Source organism: Vicugna pacos, chromosome 9 (assembly GCF_048564905.1).
Source record: "Vicugna pacos chromosome 9, VicPac4, whole genome shotgun sequence".
Taxonomy (NCBI): Eukaryota; Metazoa; Chordata; class Mammalia; order Artiodactyla; family Camelidae; genus Vicugna; species Vicugna pacos.
In genome coordinates, this window is record NC_132995.1 from 65,961,241 (window position 1) to 65,975,506 (window position 14,266).

General features: G+C 33.6%; 1 long non-coding RNA gene across 2 annotated transcripts in view; it reads right to left on the bottom strand.

The window, feature by feature from the left end:
• The window catches only part of LOC140698276 (uncharacterized), a 334,247-nt gene that overhangs the window by 267,472 nt on the left and 52,509 nt on the right, over positions 1 to 14,266 (bottom strand). For both annotated transcript variants that reach the window (XR_012075941.1, XR_012075940.1), the window contains exon 2: positions 3,930 to 4,040. This is a non-coding gene — a long non-coding RNA (uncharacterized lncRNA). The remainder of the gene's footprint in view (positions 1 to 3,929; positions 4,041 to 14,266) is intronic.

Sequence of the window (14,266 nt, forward strand, 5' to 3'; positions counted from 1 at the left end):
TTAGTTATTGGGAACACATAGATTTAAGACACATTCCCTATCTTGAGGAGTCTGCTGTCTAGCGAGGAAAGTAGCTATATTAATAAGGGAAATACAGTGTGATGAAGGCAAGAGCAGTGATGGTCATATGATGAGCAGATGTACAGGTGTCCCCACCAGTGAGCAGAGGATGAAACTGGTAGGAAAGGACTCCCATCTTGCTCCTTGAAGCAGACCAGGCAAGGTAGGAATCCACCTGCAGAACACACTCTTTCAAGCAGCTTTCCTACTTTGGGAGTATTTTTAATCCAAGGGGATGGATATAAACACAGCTAAGTTGCAGAAGCAGAGGTATTTTCAAGAGCAGCCAGGTTCACAGCAAGGAGAATAATGTCAAGGTATGAGCTAGACTCTGAAGAGCTGCTGTTTTCCTAGATTTAAAAACCAGAGCTTTTAAACCCTTCATATTATGACTGTGTGTTAAAAAAGAGAGAACGCAAAAAATGGCATGATTTCCTTATCCTAAAAACCGGCCATACTACAATAATTTACTCCTATCTCCTGCTGACATGATACATCTTCAGAACATATCATTTAAGGTTAATTTACTTATATTTCTATACTGGCAGAGTGTGTAACATACTGTGCTTTTTAAAAAGTCTGCAAAATTTATCATGCTGGCTCTTTATATTTATGGAACAAGGTGGGAAATATAATTAACAGTTCTTTTTTCCATATTACTTTTTTAAATATCATATTTCTTTAAACCATTTACAGATTACACATTGCTTCAATTTTGTCTATCTTCCGAGAGTGTAGGCTGTATTTAGACTGATTATGTTTTAGTGCATTCTAAGATAGTAGGAAGCCAAAATGTCTTCCACATCATGTTAAGTCATAAATTTATTCAAGGCTGCAGATAACTTTTTTTAAAATAGGTGTTTCATTTCATTATACTGAGTCCTAGGACAAACATCATGGGATAAACATACTGTAAATATTTACATTTCTTCACAATAATGGGAATCACAAGGCTAAATCCCTATGTATTGCTCTAAATATTTATCCTCATGTGCTAGCAAATGCGCTCAAGGACAAGAGCAATCACTGAGGTATTCACAAATAATAAGAGCTGCTTAATCTAGGCAAGTAGATCGCTCCCACGTGCAACAGGAAAACAGGAAAGAAAAAAAGAAATCGAGTGGTGTCCCACCAAGTTTTTTTCACAGACATACATACACATAAATAATTATACATATAGTTATATGTTCATAATACAATTAATTTCATTTATATTACATATATAGCTCACAAATGTCTGAGGACATCAAGGGACAGTTTTAACTCCTGCTACTTGTAAAGGACGTGGTAAGATGGGAAGTCAGGATAAACTACAGTCTTTAAAACTGAGAGTGACAGACTTAAGTCACCCTCAGAAAGTACCTCTAACTCCATGAAATGTCCTGGCAACAGAGAGAAAACTGTTTTCCTTCTTCCTTTAATCAGGCAGCTGATTAACACTGACGTCTTAAAATCTCTTTCTTTATTGTGACAGTTTACAATTACAGCTCGTTTTCTGTTGTTATTCCCAGTATACTTGACCTGTTCCTTTAATAAGAAGGTTCTCCAACCTTAAGCCAGTCTTCTGTTTCTCCCCCAATCTACTTCACCCAAGTAATTTTCACTTCATTTTCTGCTTACAGCAATATTTATGGACTACCACTTCAAATACATGTTCATATCAATTTTCTTGAAGTTTTCTAGATCAGTACGAGACCAAACAGAAACAGAAACAACTGAAAGAAAAAATAGTACCTGAAGATTCTGTACCTTAACATATAAACTTATAGTTAATAAAAGCAGACATAGCTCTGATTCAAAAATATATTCAAATACTAGAGAAGAATGTGTAAACCGAACATCACAGACATAAATTTCAGCAAATGACAGAAAACAAGTTAATAAAGAAGGGGAACATCTGAATTAGACCCCGATGATGATGACATATATCTTAGTCACGTCTGCCTTACAGTTTCATCAGATGTTTATAAAGAAGGGTTTGAGTATTTTAATCACATAATCTCGTAACATTAAAACTAAACAGTGTTTGCAGTTGCTGTTATCTGTGTGTGTATGAATGTGTCTGTGTGTGTGTGTATATGTATTTCTGAATATATATTACACAGTATATAAATACACAGCATAACCAAACACTTGAATGAATAAATATACATAATACAGATACCCTAGAAATCTCTTGAATCATTTTCCAGTATCATCAAGAAGAGATTTTTAATCTGATGGACCCTCTGGCCATTTTCATACAACGTTTTAAGCTTAACGCTGGCAGGTCAACTGAGCAGCACTTCTTAAAGAGGATCACTGCCTGAGGGCACTCTTGTTATCCACCCATAGACTGATATGCTTTTTATTACAAGATATTATTTTATGAAGTCACTTGAACTTGTTATGTTACAGAATAGTTTGTCAAAACATTTGCTCTCCAATTTCTTGTGTAGTTGCATAATCCAAAATTAGAACATGACACTTTTTCCTTAGCTGGCCTGAGAATCAGTTATAAATTGACCAAAATGCTTTATCTCAGTTATGAAGATTAAAGTTATCTGTTTCATGAGCTTTTATTTGCACTGGTTCTTTAAGCACTATTTTTTTTCCATCTTTTTATGCCCAGCACCGGACATAATACAAGAAATATATTAGGTCCCCAAGAAATGCTTGCTGAATTGAACTTACTGAGAACCAAGCTGCTGTTGGTTTACTTTTCTCCATACATCATTTTAAAATCAATACTCTATAGACGTGAAATTCAATAAAATAAAATAATATACAGTACAGATATTACCATAGTAAATAATTAATTTTTCATTGATTTTTCCCTACCATTATTATAATACAGACACAAATTTCTATTGAGTATCTATCTATTCTCTGGCAAGTCCTATTTTGCTTGCTGAGTATGAACAAAATCTTGGATCTGAACACAAAGAGCTCACAAGTCTTGTGAGAGCAATTCTAGCATAATGTTTTACATTCTGAGATGGAGGTGAGTACATAAGAACATAGGACGTACTCATTCATTTCTGGAAAGGGAATAAAGGCCAGTTTTCAAAAGAAAATAATACCTAAAATAACATGTTTTATTTACTATGTCCATTCTCAGTGTCTAAAAATGGCCAATAATAAAGAAATGTTTAATACTTATTGAATCTGCAATGATGTTTTGACAATATATTATCATTTAACTATTATTTCCCTTGATGCTCTTCTTGACTGAAGAAAAAGCATCCTCACCTATACTGAATAAATCAAAGATTGTTCAAACTTAAAGCAGTACCTGTCTTTGAACTATTAAAGTTTTTTTTTTAATGTGTAAAATAATTTTTGGAGTAGGATAGAATTTGAGATTTAAAATAAAAGCCACTTACACGTGTAGAATGAAATTAATTTGCGAGTGCCATCATATAGAAATTGTCTTTCAATAAAAGTTTTTTAAAAATGTAAGTATGGTGCTATTTTGTTAATCTCATAATTAAAGGGATCAATTTAAGCAAAACTGAGAAATAACCCTGCCCTCTAGTGGTATTTAATAAATGTTAAAATATACTGAAAACAGCAATGTGTTGCTACAGCAAATATTACATTTACACAGATTTGAGTAGAAAGACTAAAACCTTGTATTTTGCATTAACAAAGTCACATGTTTAAACTCACAGTTTTGGATGTTGTTGGAACATTTCATTCCCTTACGAATTTAGTAAAACAAACTGCACTACATGAAAAGTGTCACCATGTCTCCGTGAATGGCATTACCAAGACTAAATTAGATTCTTTGATGGAATCCTCTTCCCATTTGAATTCTGATTAGAGATCCACTAAGAAAAAATTTACAAAATCTCACAGTTTCCTTATTCAACCCCTTACCAATTTACCTTCCCATTCAGTTCTCTGCATTGCTCCAGCAAGCCCTCTTCATGGTGTGTGTCTCTGCTTGAAGACTGGAAAAATCATGTCTCTCTTTACTGGCACAACACTCTGAAGATCTGTATAAAGAATGCAACTTATCAATTTAATTTAATATTTTCTTTATGATCCTTGCAATCTCTATATGCTTGATTATATGTTAGATGCCATCTAAAATGCATTTCCTCCCATGGGCTTCTGCTACAAGAAAAGTATCATTTTTTCAGGCAAACATAGCATAATTGTACAAAAAGAAATGATATTATAAAAGAATAGATATATGTACTGAAATATAAAGACAGAAATCCTAAAATTTGGACTATTTGCATTTTTAAAATCAGAACCTATTTCTACCTTTGACTGTCATAAAAACATCAGAGCGATCTTCTAGTTGTAGAATAACATTAAGAATTGTTAGTTATTTTAGAAATAACTAGATCAATCACTCCATTTACAATGAAATAAATGTTCAAAGAGATCTATTAACTTAGTCAAGGTTGTGCAGTTGGTTTGTTGGTTGGTTCACTGAAAGCCAGAACTACACAGCAAGATACATCTTTTGGTTCAATGCTTTCAACTTACCACCATACCTACAAGTATGCTTTTCTACGGTTCAGAAATATATCATATTCACATTTTAATCCCCAGAATCTCTGAATATGTTATCTTACAGAGCAAAAGATAAAAAAGATGGGAGGATTACCCTGGAGTAGGTCTGACGTAATCATAGGGTGGTTATTACAAAAAGACAGGAGGGTCGGAATCAAAGCAGAAGTCTTGACAAATGCGGAGGAGAGACAGAGAAAGAGAGAGAGAGATTTGAAAATGCTGTGTCTTGAAGATGGGGGTTATGACACAAAGAATGCAGGAAGTCTCTAGAAACTGGAAAAAATAAGAAATTCTCACCTCAAGTCTCCAGAAGGAACACAGCCCTGTCAATCCATTTTCGACTTCTGACCAGAAGAACCTTAAGCTAATAAATCTGTGTTGTTTTAAACCACTAAATTTGCTGTAATTTGTTACAGCAATATAAGAAAAGTAATACAACCCTAACTGGATTATACATTTCATAAAGTCTGGAATTGTTTCTTCTCTTTTACTTATTCTATTGATTGTCAAAGTAGAGTGCCTGATCTGGGACTTACTAAGATGAGACATAACCCATCCCAACCCACAAAAACGTAAGCACTGACACCATGGGAGGGGCTCAGAAATCTGTGACATGAGAAGCCCTATAAGTGATGAATGCTAAGGTTGTGAGTATGTGTTTCTCCACATAATTTTAATTATTATTTTAATTATTTTTGGAAAAACCATGGTCATTCCTCAATTAATTAATTAGTTAAGATTAGTATCTGCAGAGGGGAGGAAACTTGACTTAAGAGTTGTATATATATTCAATATGTGATTGTAAGACACAATCCAATTGCAGAAATATTTTACCAAATTACAGACTTTAAAAAGGTACACTTTAAGATAGAAGGAAATTTTAACTTTTATTTATTTGTTTAACATTTTCCCCCAATAAACCACATTTTCTATGACAGCAGAACCTTATTCTTGTATCATCAAGGTTGAGCACATAATAAATAACAAATTTCTTAAGTAAATGAAGGGCTGTATGCACCAACAGTAACAAAATAGTGTCACCACTTTCTTACCAGTATTAAGAATTCTGAACAAAGCCAGTTAATTTTGCAGATGGGGAATTAACCTGATTGATCTAGTTTTAATTGGATTACTGGTGAGGTTGAGTAAGATTCCTTATGTTTATATATAAATGTATTCTTCATGTCAAATTGTTCGTATGTTTTGACTTTATATCTACTAAGGCTGTATTTTATTTATTTTTTATTTTTTAATTAGGTTGATTCTTGTATGTAACAAACAAATTAGCCACTTGATGTTTGAGTAGTATGCAGTCCCTTCAGGAAGTACAATATTTCTCCTATCGGAAGTGCTTTTAGTAATCACACTGTTACTATTTTCCTGGCACAGATGTCTAGCATGCCTAAGTTTAAGAAGAGGAATATCTGAAGATCAGGTGGGTATTCAAGCCCCGTTTCCCCCATGCATTCCAAAAAGAGGATACATAATTCACTCTTCTACTTTGTGAATTAGTCTAGGGTCCAGAGAGAACCTATAAGGCTGGCGATGTAAAACCTATTCCACAAATATGAAAGATCCTACCAGGATATTTTGATCTGTAAGAAAACTGAAAGCATTATTTTTCAGTCAGATAAAAACATCCTGAAAAACATTAAATAAAAATGAGGCGAAAATGCATTTTAATTACTTGGATTCTGCTAAATAAAAAGAGAAGAAAGTTTCACTTGGAAAAGTCAGCCAATATTTTACAGAATACAGAAAAGTAATACAATTTACATTGCCACAGACGTGATTTAACACTGCTAAGAGCCTAAATGCGAAACCGAAGTGGATGATATTTACAAGATGGGCTAATTCAGGAAGGTCTTGTGGCTCAATTAGAAGCCATTATTTCTTATGTCTTCAGATTTGATTCTATTAGTAAAGTGAAACTCAAATTATGTTAACACATTCAAAGAGGCGGGAACTGTTGAGGAGAGTGAGAAGTAAATACAACCCATCTGGGCATAGTCGTATTTTCTAAGTAATTTTATCCATAACAATAGTCACTAAGAAATTGTAATTATATTTATCTTAATGGCAGCTTCATAAACTCTCTGGGAAGAATTTAGTCTAAATGGATCCACTTTTACAAATTCCTCTATTTTTTTTCTTTGGAAAAAGGTACGCATTTGAAGGAATATTTATTTTCAAATAGGGGTGGAAGGACAAAACCCATAAAAGTTAGTATCTTCTATTTTTCAGTATTTTTGCATATGTATGTTTAAAATCTATTGAGAACTTGGTAAGCAGTGTAATATACTGATGTACTGATAAGTAAGTGATGTTTATGGCATTAAAATCCTTCCTAAATGGCAAGTCTGCACCATTTTGTAGAAGGAAAAGTGGGGAAAGGAAGAAGAGAGATTGTACTGGCAGTCGGGGAGTGGAAGGGGCAAACAAGAAATGAGATAGATTCTTAAGACTGACACTCATAAAACAATACACTCTGGAATAGTCAGTGCGCTGCAGTTCAGTCACTGACTAAGCTGTTTTTGCTGACTTGTTGAGTGGCCAGTGCCAACCTTCACTTCTCATTGTGTTCAATTCATTTATTCAAGAATTATTACATCAGTCAATGACTGTAAGGCTTCATTTTGTCAAGTGGTAGGGGAAGGGAAGACTAGATACACATTTATATTCAGATGTTTTAGCTCTCTGACCAAAAGCAATTTACCTAATCTTCAAATCTCTTTACTCATGTGTGAAATAAGGAAAATTATATCTTCCTTACTGGATGGGTCAAAGGATTTAATGAAATAACACGTGTCAAACATTTAGCACAGTACCAGGCATATGGTAATAAAATAAATAATAGATTTTAGATGATGGTAATGATGATGATGATGGTGATGATGCCATGTGCTTGGGAACTGAAAATAATTTACTAAACTTTCTTACAGTATGTAATTTGTCTATCCAATGTCTTAACAGTGTCTATTGAAAACAGGAGGTTTAAATTATTGATTAGTTTACTCTTTTATCAGTTTACTCTTCTACAGATCATGCTTTTGATGTTGTATTTTGCATATTCTTTTCCTAAGCCAAAATGACACATATTTTCTCCAATTTTTTTCCCTATAAGTTGCGGAATTTTCAGTATTGCATTTAGGTCTGTGATCTATTCTCAGTCAATTATTTTATATGGTGCAAGGTTTGAATTGAAGTTCATTTTTAAACATAGGAATATCCAATTACTCTGCTCATGTGTTGAAAAGACTTTTTATCAGTTGATTGCTTTTGCACCTTTGTTGAAAATTAGTCATCCATATGTGATTAGGGCTATTTATGTGCTCTCTATTCTGTCCCTTTATTCAATTTGTCTACTTTATACCAATAACACTGTCTTGGTTAAGGTAGTTTAAAACAAATTTGAAATCAGGTCATATTAGTTTTCCATCTCAGTAGTTTTGGTTATTCTAGTTTCTTTTCATTTATATATTTACTTTAGAATCAGTTTGTCAGTTTCCAAAAATCCAACAGACTCTTTTTAGAGCAGTTTTAGGTTCACAGTAAAATTGAGAGGAAGATAACAGAGAATTTCTATATACTCCTTGCCTCTGTATATGCAAAGTCTCTCCCATTCCAGCATGCCTTACCAGAGTAATAAATAGTTACAACTGATGAACTTCAACTGATGTATCATTATTACCCAAAGTCCACAGTTTAGGATTTATTCTTGGTGTTTTATATTCAGTGGATTTTGGAAAATGCATTATGACAGGTATCCACCATTGTAGTATCATACAGTATAGTTCTGCTATCCTAAAATCCTCTGTGCTTCACCTATGTACCTTCCTTCCCCCTAAACTTAACCCCTGGCTACCACTGATCTTTTTATGGTCTCCATATTTTTGTCTTTTCTGGAATATTGTATAGCTGGAATTACACAGTATATAGTCTTTTTAGATTAGTTTCTTTCATTAAGTAATATGTTTGTAAGTTTCCTCTATTTCTTTTTATGGCTTGTTAGCTCATTTCTTTTTAGTGCTAGCTAATACTCCATTTTTTTGATGTACCACAGTTTATTTAACTAATCACCTATGGAAAGGGACCGTGGTTGCTTCCAAGTTTTAGCAATTATAAATAAAGCTATTGTAAACATCTGTGTGTTGGTTTTAGTGTGGACATGTTTTCAACTCATTTAAGTAAATATAGGTAAGAGTGTATTTAGTTCTGCAGGAAATCACCAAACTGTCTTCCCAAGTGGTTGTAACAGTCTGCATTCCCACCAGCAACAAATGAGACTTTCTGTTGCTTCACAATCTCACTAGCCATTTGGTGTCATTCGTGTTCTGCATTTTGGTTTTTCTAATAGGTGTGTGTAGTATCTTGTTGCTGTGATTTGCATTTCCATGATAATAGATGATGTGGAACATCTTTTTATATGCTCATTTGCCATCTGTACATCTTTTTTGGCGAACTGTCTGTTAAGGTCTTTGGCCCAATTATTTATCAGGTTGTTTTCTCATTGTTGAGTTTAAAGAGTTCTTTGTATACTTTAGTTAACAGTCCTTTATCAGATGTGTCTTTTGCAAATACTTTCTCCTAGTTTTTGGCTTGACTTTTAAATCCCCTCTGTCTTTCATATAGCAGAAGTTTTTAATTTTAATGCAGTCCAGCTTATCATTTTTTCTTTCTTGCAAGACACAAATATGGAATAAGAAAAACAGCCTGCAAGAGTTTCTGAGCTAAAGCTCAGTTGCCCATTTTCACATATCTCCTTGAAGTGGGGGTGTGCATACCTGTAAGAGGACCAAGAATGGAGCAGACACCAGGTTCCACACAGACTTGGAGCCAGATCTTTGACTGCATGATCTGTCACCACGCAGTTGTCAAGTTATTTGGGAAAAAAATGTTCATTAAACTTGTATTTTAAAAATTAGCTTACTAAGAACAGGATTTTAAAATTAAAGTACAATAATAAACATGGAAAAATTAGCTAGCTCCCTGGGGAGAAATACAGCCATGTAACAGGACTACTTCTTCAGTTAGTTGTCAAGCTACAAAGATGTCAAGATACAAAAGCTGTATGTAAGCTGAGTACTCTCACAAGTGCAAGGAGAGAAAAGAAATCGCAATCAGTGAGTATCCACTCAACTTTTCAAACTTCTCAATGTTTTATTTGTTGGTTTTCTTGTTTTAGAGTTAAAATAATAAGTAGTTTATATTAATTTTAATCATACAGGCAATGCACAAAAAAGGTATCCTTGGAAATAAAGTTAAATATTTTAACCAAATCTATAGTTTTTATGCAGTGAGATATGATAATACAATTCTAAGATACTTAGCAATGTAAACATGTTTCTTTGCGGGGGGGGGAGCTCTTTCCTACTGCTAGATTGTACATACTTTGTAAAAAAAGGGTAATCATATAAAGATTTCTGATTATGTATCTTCCTTTATTAAGTCAGTAACTGACAGGAGAAACAATACTGTCAATCATGCTTTTCCAAATTTTCCTGGAATTTTCTATGTCTTTTTAGTTTACAGATATAATTTCTCTTCAAGAAAACTTTTTTTTCCTATTATGTAGCTGATTACATTTTTGTTCCTTCCATTGGCAATTTGAATTATTCTCTCATTGGATGACTTTGCCTGTCTTCTACATTAAACTTCTGTGAATTGGTGATCTCTTTTTACCTTTTTTTTTTTTTGTCTTTGATTTACAGTTAGTAACTCAAGGTTTTTCCTCCATCAGTAAATGAAGTCAGTGGTGTCTATTGTCTTCCTTTCAGTTTCTTATTTTTAGTTCTATATTGATGTTATTTTTGCCTTCATTTTGTTTCATAAGTTCTGCAATTTCCATTTTAATCTCCTTCTGTTGTTTGAATGTATGACATTTCAGCTATCCCTTTCTTATAAAATTCACTGTCTCATTAAATTATTCTGTAGTATGAAGTTAGCTCTAGGGAACTGTCTTCTATTTCTTGAGTTATGTTTTATTCTATGCTAGATACTTCCATACAACTGTTAGACACTCTTTTCCTTTTCTTTAATATATTTGTTGTTGCCTTATACCTTTGCCTCTTTTGGGCCATATGGTGTTGTCTGTTTTGATGAAACAAATGATCTACTGGCTTTCACCTATAGCTGGTTTTTTCTTCTCACACTTTCCATGTTATTTGAGTTGTTTTTGTCTGCATTCCATACTCAGAATTTGAGAATCTATTCTGTCCTCTAAACCAAAGCTACCTAGGGAAAGAGAAAGAACTCAGCTACAGCTAGTGTCAACAATCTAAACTATGTCCTCTTTTCTGGGAATCTGTTAAATAGCCTTTCTGGGTTTATTCTACCTAGAAGAAAACTGTTTTATTCTCTTAAAGAAATACTCAGGACAAAGATTACACTTCCAATTCAGGATGAAACCATTTCTATTCACTCACCTTCACCATTTTACTTGTAAGATTACAGCAGCAGTTTTTGCTCTACCATCATACTTATTCAACCCATGTATCACTTTCTATTAGAATGTGGGGAAATGCAGTGACCGTTTTCAAGATCCTCCTAATATGTCAGTCCCATTTTTGGTAAATGGGAGCTTTACAAAAAGTGTCACTACTCTGTATTACAATCTTCCTTCTCTTTTCCTTGGTAACTTTTGCTTCTTAAAGTTTATGGCATAGGGTTGAAGTATTTTTCTTGTTTAATAATCACTAGCAATTTCTTTCTTTATTTATTTTTGATATCTGAATTATTTGTGTATGTGGTGTATTGAGAATCTATAACTTGGCTTCCCACTGTATCATCTTTACTTAGAAATCAGTATGGCTAATTTTTAATGACTATGAAGTAAAGTGAGAAGTGAGATTAAATTTGCATGAAGCGTAATCATTTCCTTACAGAAAACACAATTTGTGCTAATTTAAAAACAATATTTTCTACAGTTCTTATGTTCTATAAACAAGCTACAATTTTTAGAATTTAACATGGGCTATACTTTAAAAATTATGATTCATAAGATTAAAAATTCAGCTCAGAAAGGTCCTTCTTGAAATATTCATTTGGTCGTGAACATTGTCTGATTAACACACTGTACTTCATGCTTAAAACACAAAAGGAAAAGTAGGAAGAAGAGACAGAGGTAATGCACAATTTCTTAAAAGCAAAATTTGTAAAAGACCTAATTAGGGTAAAGACTACTGATTCATTCCCAGGATTCAGTCTCTCTGTTCTTCTGATGATGGAATATCAACCCATTCCTCCAACATGTTTTAGCTACAAGATGGTTACCCAATTTGACACAACATTGTAAAATGACTGTAAACCAATAAAAAATATTTAAAAAAAAGATGGTTACCCAACTAAAGCTGTATTTTCCAGCATCTTATTGAAGCTAGATGTAGCTATGTGACTAATTTTAGGCAAGTGGGATGCCTGTGCAACTTCCAGATGGTGTTGTTTAAAAATGAAATAATTTTCATTCTCCCCACTTCTTAGTTCTCTCTTCTCACTGAAAAGGCGGCAATGGAAGCACCAACATGAACCTGAACATGAAAGTATCATATTGAGGATGATAAAATTGCCTCAACAGCCATGAAAAGTTCATCTCTGGTCTTTTTCATGTAAGAGAACATTCTGTCTTATTAAGCACAGGTTATTCTTGTTACAGAGTGTTTTTTTAAACACAAGGGTGTTCTTATCATAGAAGTTTAGCCTATATCCTAACTAGAACACAAGTTTGTTAACATTTATTCATGAATGAGTACGGAAAATCCTTATATCATGATGGCAAGAAAGAATCAGAAAAAAATACACAATTAAAAATTATCTAGGTTTCCATAGAAGGGAAAAGGAAAAAAGATACAAAGGGAAGAAAAAAAAAAGAGTAGGGGCTAACTTTAACAGGACCATACAGATTTTGGTAGAAATTTAGTGTAAGTGAAATAAGAAAACATTGAAAACTTTGAAGTGGGGTCATGAACAACCATGGTAGCAGTGGAAAACAAGGGGTAGATAAATTTGATATTTATGATGGAGGTTAATTCTATAAGGTTAAAGTGAAAGCAAATTCTCAAGAGACTTCTAATTATCTGACTTGAGAAATTGGATATTTTTGGATATATTGGGGAATAAGCACCATAAAGGCAAGACCATTGTTTTGTTAAAGCTTTTACCTAGCACCTAAATCGATGCTTCTTTTTTAGCAGGCATTTAATTAATACCTATTTAATAAGTGAAATAAGGGATATTATTTACTGAGATAATGACAACTGCAAGTTGAGGGCTTCATGTGGAACATCTGGACACATTAATTCGGAAATGCTTTTGAATGTTCAAAATGGAGATGTGGATAATCAGAGTGGCAAACAGAAGGGGAGGGAAATAGTCCAGACAGAAAATGAAAATTGATAACTTTTTGCATATAGATGGAACATAAAGCCATGAGTAAAGATGAGAAGGCCCTGCACTCTACCTGAATGTAGACAGGGCCTGAGAAATTCCACAGCCTAGAAAGGAGGTGGATAAGAATAGTCCAAAGGAATAGCATTGTCAAGGAGTTACTGCCTACACATGTCCTCAGCATACTAGGGCCATCTACTGTGAATAAAAGGTCACATGAGCCATTGAGAGAACTTCAGAATGGCGGGATAATAGAAAATGATGAAAAGAAGGAAAGTATGGGCTTTCTTTTCCAAGTTTTCAGTAGCTGTGTTTCCTGAGCAACATTATAATGTCTGAACACATATAAGCAGGATTTAGGGTTTTAATCAAATACAATTTACAGCAAAATTATCTAGCATATTTAATAATGTGACTAATCCTTATTGTGCTTCATGGTAATTAGGCACAATGTTAAGCAGCTTGCATAAATGAATGTGATTAGCATGATGTTTATATAGCTAAACTCAATTTTTTTATTGTCAACTGAAGAATAAGTAGGCAAAAATGTGGAAAGGAGGCTTTTTTTGAGGGCTCTTTAAAACTCTGATAAGTAACCTGGTAATATCCTTCTTTTCAAAGTAAAGCTCCTCAATCAATATTCTTGCTGATTGCTTTACAGGAAAAGTCAGTAAAAATCAGACCCTGGGTTTCATTTCCTGTCTTGACTTAAAATCTGTCATCTCATTGACAATTAAAGGTGCTTCAAAGATGAGAAGGAAGTAATTTTGTGGAATTTAAACAAACTCACAACTAATAAGAGATAGGTCTGTCCGAAGAAGCCCAGGAAAAAGCCAAAGGTAAAAGTATAAAAACATAAGAAATGCAAATATTAGATTAAAATCCAGATTGTGAAAGAAAGTCAGGAATGGTTTTTGTCTTTCATAGTGCATTCAAACCCATTCCTGATTTTTTCAGGCAAATCAGAGAAGTTCTATGACTTCTACGTACACTTTTATATACAAATTCCTACAATCATGTGCAGTCATTTTATGTAGTGTTAGGTCCGTAATTAATAATGCTAGCCCATATGAATAGTTAAAATTTTAAAAGCTTTATTTAATGATAAAGCTTTTACATCTCAAAGCGGTCTTTGGCAGGGTACACTCCTCCGTTAGTAGAAAGATGAGCTACAGAAGGCTTCTTTCTTTCCCAAACTTGTTCTACACTCTCTCATTTATACTGCTAACTCTGGCTTTAACTCCAGGATTCAGAGAGAAAAGAGGAAGATATGTTTTGGGGGCCAGAACAGTTCTTACTTGATTAATACAGCACA